This window comes from Bactrocera dorsalis, chromosome 2, assembly GCF_023373825.1.
Source record: "Bactrocera dorsalis isolate Fly_Bdor chromosome 2, ASM2337382v1, whole genome shotgun sequence".
NCBI lineage: Eukaryota > Metazoa > Arthropoda > Insecta > Diptera > Tephritidae > Bactrocera > Bactrocera dorsalis.
In genome coordinates this window covers 36362780-36372565 of record NC_064304.1, presented here as the reverse complement: position 1 = coordinate 36372565, position 9786 = coordinate 36362780, and the positions used below count along the sequence as shown (strand labels likewise).

The 9786-nt window shown below is 37.9% G+C and overlaps 1 non-coding gene across 1 annotated transcript; it reads left to right on the top strand.

Annotated features, from left to right (window-relative positions):
- The first annotated feature begins 5862 nt into the window (after positions 1–5862).
- On the top strand, positions 5863–5935 carry Trnaf-gaa (transfer RNA phenylalanine (anticodon GAA)). The gene has a single exon. It is a non-coding gene; the product is annotated as a tRNA-Phe (tRNA).
- The last annotated feature ends 3851 nt before the right edge of the window (positions 5936–9786 follow it).

Genomic DNA, 9786 nt, shown 5'->3' with positions numbered 1-9786 from the left:
GAGAGAAAAAAACTATGAATGACAATTATGGAAAATATGCTCTGACCTAAAGTCAAACAATCAAAGAAGTCGCGGTCTTCCGGAAAGAATACTCTTATATCGGGATAATAGCCCAAACTTGGCCGTATTTTCGCCTATGTTAAACAAAGTATGAGGTACGAGATTTTCTAATCGACATTTTGGAATTTTCTGAGTTACCAGAATGATGTTTTAGATAAGTCTATACTTCCACAGTTTCTTATGAAAAAGCTTCAGCAAAATTTAGTGTAAACAAAAAGTTCATATTTAATATTTTTAAAGGTCTGTCATAAAGTTGAATAAGTCAAGCAAAACAAGTGAGAGCTGACTGACTATACTGAGGATATATCGTATATGGCGCTTAGAGGGATTTGCTGATCGACCAAAATTACTTTAAATAAATTACTGTCGGCTAGTTATGGAGCCAAAATTCTCTATAGGGAAGAGAATTTAATGTATCTTTTGGGTGAAGTCCTGTAAAAAATGAAGATTGGGGGCGAAATTACGAAGTCAAAGGGCTTGATCTAAAGAAAAATTTTGATGCAAATCGAATAGGAAGGATGCTATAACATGGGATTTTTATGACGGTTTCGACAATGTATATGTCAGATGACACTCCATTCAAACTCCAGAGCAAAATCTGAAGTCTTCCCTTATTATTTATTTACGTATTCAATCTAACCAATCCATGCAAAACCACAGGGTTACAAGCTTTCATCAGTGCAGCAGTATGGCGGTGCCTCAAACAAGTCCCTATTTTCTCTCCCCGTATGGTCACAAAATCTTTATTGCAAACGTTTTTCTGTTCGCCACTGTCATTTCGTTAAATCGTGACCGCACTCCCTCAATTGAAATCAAGTTATGAGCAATTCCAGTAAACGCAGTGATTTGTATTCTTTAAATCGGAAATAAACGACCCATTACATTTTCATAACAGATGCATAAAATATACACAAATGACAAGCTTCGCTCTCGTGCAGAGCGTTAAGCCGCTCACCATATCATATGCCCACTTTTATGACCACAAATGTATAGTACACAATTGAGGAGAGTTGTGAAGAGTGTGTGTAAACAAATTTGTTCGAAGAGCTAAAAAACTTGTTAAGCGACACTCAAACGCAAGCGAAGATAATAAAAGCTCTTAATTATTGCTAGCGTTTGAAAAGTCACAAAAACGTTTTCTTATCGCTGATCGGATGGCTCAGCTGCTTCGTGCATGATGTTGTCGTGTGACAACCATATGATTGTGCGCCGCCACAACGACGTCAAACTATGCACGAACACAATTACTCTACTCTCTTGTGTTGGGAGTACTCACAATTACAACGAAATATAGAGTATGTTCGCGGAAGAGGTGGCTCCACACAACTCGTACTCTTCTAGTAGTACTTGGTCTAAGTTGTGTGGACGCGCTCTCAGCGGTTTTTCGCAACAAGTTCTAAACGTATACAATAATAGCAAAACCAAAACAAAAAGTTACAACTATCAATGCGGAAATGCTCCAACTCAACGAAAGATTTCTGAATTTCACTACTGAGAGATGCCTCCATATACGACGCTCTGCTTTGCTCCATTCCGCCCTGCTACTTTGCTCATCTGCTCTGTGAAAAAGTTGTTGTAACAATGACATGCTGTGTAGACAACTGACTGCGAGTGTTTGTAAGCTCGTGTGTGAAACGGGCTAGGCCGCATCGGGCTAGGCTCTAGGCCCAACCATTTCACTTCAGCTGAGTTGTGTGTTGAGCTGAGCGGAACTGAGCTGTGATCGTCGCGAGGCGGCGGTTGTGCAGCCACAGACAATCTGGGTCACATTTTGCCATTGAACCGGTGACGTCACGGCGGGGCAATGACCGCCAAGCTTAGGCAAGCAGCTGCCGCAGCAGCAGCAGCAGCGCCAGCTTTACTAGCCGAGGAGCAGTAGCAACAAAAACAACAATAACTAGTGTTGGCTGTTTGCACGACCACAAAGCATACACGGACAAAATGACAGACGGACATATTTTTGTTGGTAATGCATACCTCCCGAGATAGCTAGCACCAACGTATGCACCAACAACTATAACAGCACTCGTTGGGTTTGTTGTAACTTAACGCTGTATACACCTTGAATGCGATCATAATACAACAATAACATTGTGCTACAACAACCAATGCAAATGGACTGGCGGCATGGCATCCATGGTTGGGCATGCGCCGAGGAGTCGTAGGCATTCGCCAGCCGAGTACTTCATTTCACTTCAGGTTTTGGGTGTTGCTGCCTCTTTTATTGGTGATATCTTTTGCTGCTGCTGCTGCTGTTAGCTTTTGCACTCTACTTTTTCTCCTCTGGTTTTTGTCGCTTGTTTTTGTTGTTTGTAATTATTTGTGTTTATTTTATTTGTTGGTTGGAATGTTTGTTGTACACCAACTATGCGCGCTTGTAACTCTTGTAATTGTGTGTTATCGTTGCAATTTTGTAGCAATTGTTGTTGTTTTTATTGCAGTTTTTCTTTCACACAGTTGATATCTTTCGCTCCTGCCAATGTTGTTCGTGTTGTACATTTGTAAGTATGTATGTGTGAATGTTTGAGCGCTGTCTGAAGATGAACTCGCCGTTGGGGGCATTTCTCGATATTGTTTTTTTTTTTTGTGTTGGACGCGCTTGAACTTCTTGCGATTATTGATTGTTTTGTTCTTTCGTTGTAATGCTAAATTTAAATTCAAATTGTCAGTGTGTTGAGTTCTATAATAAGCACCGACATGCGGGGAGTGTGATGGGATGGACTGGTTATTATTTTCATTTTGTTTAAAAAACTATAAACTAAAAGACTCTTAAGACATTTTTTTGTTATTATAACCATAAAAGAGTATAAAAAGATATTTATCTTGATACTGGGAGATCAGTTTGTATGGCAGCTATATGTTAGAGTGCTCTGATCTAAGCCATATGTCCACAGATTATAGCGTTGACTTGAACGATAATCTGTGCCAAATTTCATGAAGATATCTTGTCAAATGAATACAGTGCATGCGTAGGCAATTTGAAGCCCAATTCATGGATTTTTTAAACTGTACTTTCTTTTTCTTTAAATGCGGCCGGCTTTCGGCGATTTCGTCTGTCAATAACGCTATGTAAAAGTCACTCTTGGTGGTCTCTACTTTTTCAAGTTAATAGATATATGTTAATAGATGTTATGTCCCATGCGCATCCCAAATTACAGACACCATAACCTAGCCTGCGGACTGTTGCGTTTTTCCATACTTTGCAGCGGGTGCAGTCCGCTCAGATGACTATCGATTGGACTTCGGATTGCAATGATGGATCCATGTTTCATGCATTGTCACACATCGACGCAAAAACTGGGGCTTATTACACTTAAACATCTCCAAACACTGTTCCGAATCATCAACTCGTCTTTGTTTTTGGTCAAAAGTGAGCTCGCACAACACCTACTTAACACAGAGCATTCTCATACCAGTATTCGTACATTACATTATATCATTCCCGTTCAGTTGATATCTTCACAGTGCCTACTATTTCGAACAACGTCACTTTACGGTCATCCAAAATTATTTTCGGGGTTTTCGTTGGTACCTGGACAAAAGTTGCTTTACTCAAAATGATATAATTTACAAACTAACGATCCGATAACAATCCAATTTATACACGCGCCTTTTGAAGGGCTAACTAAAATCATATGGATTTAATTATATATAGTTATAGTGGTCCGATATCGGCAGTTCCGAAGAGAAAATGACGTTTACAAAATTTCAAAACGATATCTTAAAAACTGAGGGACTAGTTCGTATATATACAGACAGACAGACAGACGGACATGGCTAAATCGACTCAGCTCGACATACTGATCATTTATATAGGGTCTGCGACGCTTCCTTCTGGTGTTACAAACTTCGTGACAAACTTAGGATATGTTCAGGGTATAAAAAGTCAAAATGTCGATCCCTAAGAGATCTCATATCAACTTAAAACGCCGGTCGGTTGTAGTCCTATATACTGCATCATAAGACCCTTACAGATCGACAAACGTTTTTTATGTAGTCACTAATTTGTTGAGACGGATAATATCAGTTTCGGAAATGTCATCTGTTTCGCCGAAGGTAAGATTACTATGATGTTTCAGCCCCAGTCTTGTAAAGGCTGGATAATGGAAAAAAAAGTGTCTAAATGTTTCCACTTCACCCTCCACCATACAACTTCCGTCACGATTTGTCTCTTCTGTCCTATCTTTTAACTTAAATCAAACTGGGTACAGTGTGATGCATTTTACTAAAATCGGTTCAGTAGTTTAGAAGTATACACCGGAGAAATGTGAAATCAGGTTTTTTAGGTATATGTAGATACTATTTCAGGTTAAGATATCTAAGTAAATATAAAACAAAGTAAGATAAGTATATTTCATTTAGCACTTCTACTTAACTATAATAAAATAAAATATATAATATATAATACAATAAGTACGTATTTGGAACTTCAGTACTTTAAATAACTGGAGAAGGAAATAATCATTGAACTCACTAAAACTTTCATCAACGGGTTAGTCATATTCACATGCAAGTAAAAAAAGCGGTTCCGTCTGAGTTTTTTATTTGAAGATGTATTTTATTTAATATGAAAATTAAAAAAAAAAATCATTTACAGAATTTAATGGACTTTAATAATCGGTGAATCACTTTGAAAAATTTTGGGTGGGTTCCGAGATTTCAAAAATTTGTTTTTATTGTTTAAATACTATGATATGTCTAGAATATATTCCCAAAGTTTCAAAAGAATCGCAATAACAGTATAGGAGATAGAACCTTTTGGAGAGCTGCCCTCCAGGCTAGACCGGTCGTCAACTTCAATCTTTGATCGTATTTTTATCGAAACATCAACGAAAGTCTGTGCGAACTATTTCTCAGAAGTTAGTAAAGCGATATTATTGAAAATTTTCACAGTTGTTCTCTAATAGAATGGCCTCTTGATTGGTCGAGGACTTTTTTTGATGCTTAAAACTCACAGTGGTAAAAATGTAAATTAAAATCATACTGCTTTGTTCGCAGCTTTGCCAAATATTGATTTTTTTCAAATCTTTCGATTAATCACGACCTATGTTTATCTACTAACTGATGAACATGATTATTTGATTTTAGTTGAATCTTTCATCTGTTACGCTTGCCGCGAAGGTACGTTTTGGGGCAGTGCCTCCGGAACACTGCTGCCAATGGCCGAATTTTCAAAATTTTTTGATGAAAAATTCATAAAATATTACTCAAATGTTGCGTTTTTATATGCTTAAAATTTGTAGTAAATTAAATTATTTACGCGTATTATACGAAAAAATTGGTGAAAATGTGATAATTTAAAGTGGGTCGCTTCAGTTTTGGAGAAATCTTCCTCACCGACTCTGAAAACATTGTTGAAAATGCGTTAAGATTTCGGACTATTGCCGTATAAGCTATAATTTATCGAAGAATATTCTCAAATTCAATATGTATGGAACAAAATTCAATATAAATATGTACATTTGCATAAAAATATACACATTGAATTAATTTGCTGAACTAATTCTATCATTAAATATAGATACATATGTAGGAATATAGCAAAATTAATAGCAGAATAGTTCTTATTAATAGTATCAACAGGCCTGCTAGTTAATAATATCAACATGCGATGTTCATATCACATAAAATAGACTACAAAAACAACCACCGATAACTAAGCGAACTGCTGATAGTCAGAAGTATTGCAGATTCGTACCTATACACAGTCGCACACTCGTGTTCCGAAGAATGTGTACATACATAGCCTAGAATGTTTGCTGTGTATGAATAGTAAGGCATTCGGCTACCTTATTTGTATGAGCCGAAATAGCTCAGTTGGGAGAGCGTTAGACTGAAGATCTAAAGGTCCCCGGTTCAATCCCGGGTTTCGGCAAACAAAACTTTTTTTATTATTTATTTAAATAATTTTTTTTTATTCTTAACAATTTAAGAAAGAAATAAAACGAATAACTGAAATTGAACCATCATTGAAATTCTTAAAGAAATGAAACCGGAGTTTGCAAATATTATTCACTCATACTTTAAGCCAATCCGATTCTGTAGCGAAAATCATGCTGTAAGATAAATTTAGGGGGGTATTCTAGTTTAGAAATTAAAAAAAAAATAGAAATTTTTGTTTTTATATTTTCAAAGTTTAACTATTCAAGAATATGTTTTCAAAATTCAAATTATTTTCGGAGATATAGGCATTTTTCTGACCCGGCATCCAAACTGGTTCGGCCGGAACGCGAAACTTTAAACGCGTTTTTCTCAAAACTGACTTTTTCGGAACGATGCCCAAGATTTCTCAGGTTCTACTGGACCGATTTACTTGAAATGTTTATAGAGTCTTCTTTGTAGGCTTGTCTATGGTTGGAACTAGCCCATCCCCAAATTTTTATTTTTATTATTTTTAAAAAATTCGAAATAGTCAGAAAAAGTGATCCAAAAACACTTTTTTTTTTTAGACATTCACCATTTTGAGAAACATTTTTTTCCCACTTTTCCGTAGTTCCGACCATTGCGACATTATTCTAGATTAATAACCTTTTTTTCTTTTTGGTTTCAGATAACTAGGAGGGTTTAAATCATGGGCATGGTCACGTGGAAATTTTTAGAGACCCCCCACTTCGTCAGCTCATAATTTTTGAAATTTTTTACCTTTTTTTTTAGTTTTCAATTTTTTTCTCTACTCTTCTAAAATTAAGAAATAACTAATAAAAAAATTGATTGTAAAAATATTAATTGCCTTTTTTTTACGACACTTTAAAAATTACCTGAAATTCATGCTTCTAGACTAGAATACCCCCTTAAAGAATTCATAGCGTTCATTCTCGATGGAATGTTTGTTACCCTTATTTTAGACTATCCGCCGTGACCGACTCGAATAAATTCCAGCCAGAGAAGCTAAACTACGACTTTTTACAGGAATTGCGGCTGTATGTTAGCAATAATGCGTCAAATATTTTCCTCCTAGGCGTCAAGCGACTTCATAAAATCAGTCAAGAAAAATTCAGCAGTGTTAAGCCGCAAAATCTTGTAGGCCACACCACTGGCCCACGACGCGAGATAATGCCCTCACCAAAAGTCTCCTTCAAAAAAATTTATTGTTTCATTGGATATACATATAACAAGTAGCGACGTCTTTTTGGAACCCCAAAGGTCATCCAAATCAACATCTTCCGATTTAAGCACGAACAAATTATTAATCATGGGTCTGTAAAATAGATAGGCACAGAAATAATTGTTGCGTCCAATGTCGAATGGGCTCATTCGGGTCTGCTGTAATGCTTTGTTCCACTGCAGCATAAACATCTGCGCTGATCGGGCCATAATGTTGGCAGTTCATACACTATTCTTGTTTGTTCTGAAACATTGGCAAGGAAATAAGCTCCAGCTTAAAGTTTTAAAAGGCTCTAAACGCCTCCTAAAAAATTATTAGTTTGCTCTCTCCATTCCAGTTATTGAATACTTAGATACCTTGAATTATTTCGTAAAAACAGGCTATCCGATCCATTGACGGAATTCAGTTCAGACAACATTTTACAAATTTAGGCATATTACAACTAAACCTAACCTACATCCAAACTCAACTTACTAGAGGTTGAATTTTTGGCCAAATAAGTAACCAAAAGCTGGAAGTAATTTTAGACAGAAAGCTAATGTGGAAAGTCAATGTAGAGGAGAGAGTGAAAAAGGCCAGTGATGTCCTATACACATGTAAGAAAATGATAGGGTCTACTTGGGGCCTATCACCTGGCATCATGCATTCCTTTAACACAGTGGTAGTCAAGCCAATCTTACTGTATCGTGCTCGGATGTGGTGGGCCGTTTTGAAAATAATTTCATACAGGATACCGATAGAACGAGTACAGCGACTCGCTGTTCTCTGCATAATGGGAGCGCTAAGAACCACTCCAACGACTAGAAGGGTTACTTAACATATCACTGATCGACATTGTAGTTCTGCTACAAAATCAGTAGCAAATTTGGCGGAATTAGATGAATACTCTACAACGCTTTATTTAGGAGAAGATTCCGAGTTACATTAAGAGGTGGTGAAGTGCGCAGAAGACAGCGACACACCAATGGAACTTAAAACATCTAAACAGATTGATTCTAAATGGTAAATGGAGTGGGAGCCGAAACTTATTGCTCGGAGTGGGATCTCAGGCTACCTTTCAAGCTACCGGAATACCGCAGTATTTTCCAGGCATAAATCTTTGCTGATAGGAAAACTGCCAAAATAGCTAACAACACAGGAAACAACATAACAAGAATAAATATATACGTCGATACATAAGAAGTAATCAATAGTAATAATCTTACATCGATTTACGTATAAGAGTGTCATTGAAAGCAGTGTCAGGAAAGCAGGATCGCCAAGATCTTGTGAAAGAGCCCTTCAAAAAACTCGACTCGCTTGCTTCTTACTCACACGGTGGCGAAAGGTCTGGCGGTCGGTTGTTGGTCTAATGACTGGTCACAACCTACTGGCATTAAGAGCCGTATGGGCATAAGTGTTGGCGATCTGCATGTAGTGCAGAGATCTTGACATGAAAGCGACACTGGAGCTACAATATGCCTGTGTCGAGCATTATCTAGGACTCGTCTTAAGTGTCTAGAAGCTTCGGAATTCAAGGGACTAGACGAAGTATCAAACGTAGATATCAAGTCGCTCTTAAAGATCGCAAAAACATTGACGTCTTATATGACAAATACTTGTTCTTAAACTAAACTGAACCTCCATCTTGCATTACTAAGGACTAATAGGTCTATGTATGACAGAGCTGGCCATTATAACATAACCTAACCTAAGTTGACAAAAATAATTGATAAATAAAATTTCGTTGTTATGGTTACTTTGGGTTTCACAAACTGGTACAAATATCAATGAGCCATTCATTAACGGATTTGTCACACCTCAGTATTGCACTTTATTCCCTATTATTTGCAACAGAAGTACACTTTAGTACTTAATTTGCAAGGCACCTTTGCTGTGCCACACTTTGTGCGCTTTCAAAATTGCAACTGCACAAAGTATGTTATTGTTATTGGCGCGCTGAAGATATTTCCCTCAGTTTATCAGCCACATGCACACACACACATGCGGCGCAGTCAATGATTGCCGCGCACGAACGGACAGCGGCAATCGAATTTGGTTCAATAGGACAAGCAGAGCGCATGTGGACAAACCTGCACAGACATACATACGCAAATGCATAGGTATATGTGGTGTCTTTGCAGCGCAAATACCTGGCGCGCAGAATCGAAAAACAAAAACAAAAAAAAATACAACAACAATAAATAAGCGCAGGCTCAAGCAGTGAACCGGCGCGTCAGTTACGCCAATTGTCAATATGTTTGTTGAGTGGCTGATGTGTGTGCGCTCGATGAATTCGTAAATTGACTGAATAAAATCGTCAGCCCCGCTGCCGCGCTTGCTTCGAATTCAATGCAATTGTGTTGCACGCGCTGGACATGCATGCCACCACGGCCGCGCTGCTTGGTAGCTGACAGCGAACGCGCAGCCAAACACTCCTCGCATTGTCCCATTTTCATGTACATGCTTTCATGCTATGCAATGCTATGCTATGCTTTGTGGCAGCGGGGTCGCGGTGCGGCCGACGCGCTCATTCATTTGCTTTCTTTTCGTGTTTCTTTCTTAAGTCTTTTGTTTGATAGCAAATGTGTGGCTATTCGAGTGTTCCAGGGTGTGTGTGTGTGTGCGTGTATGCGTGACTG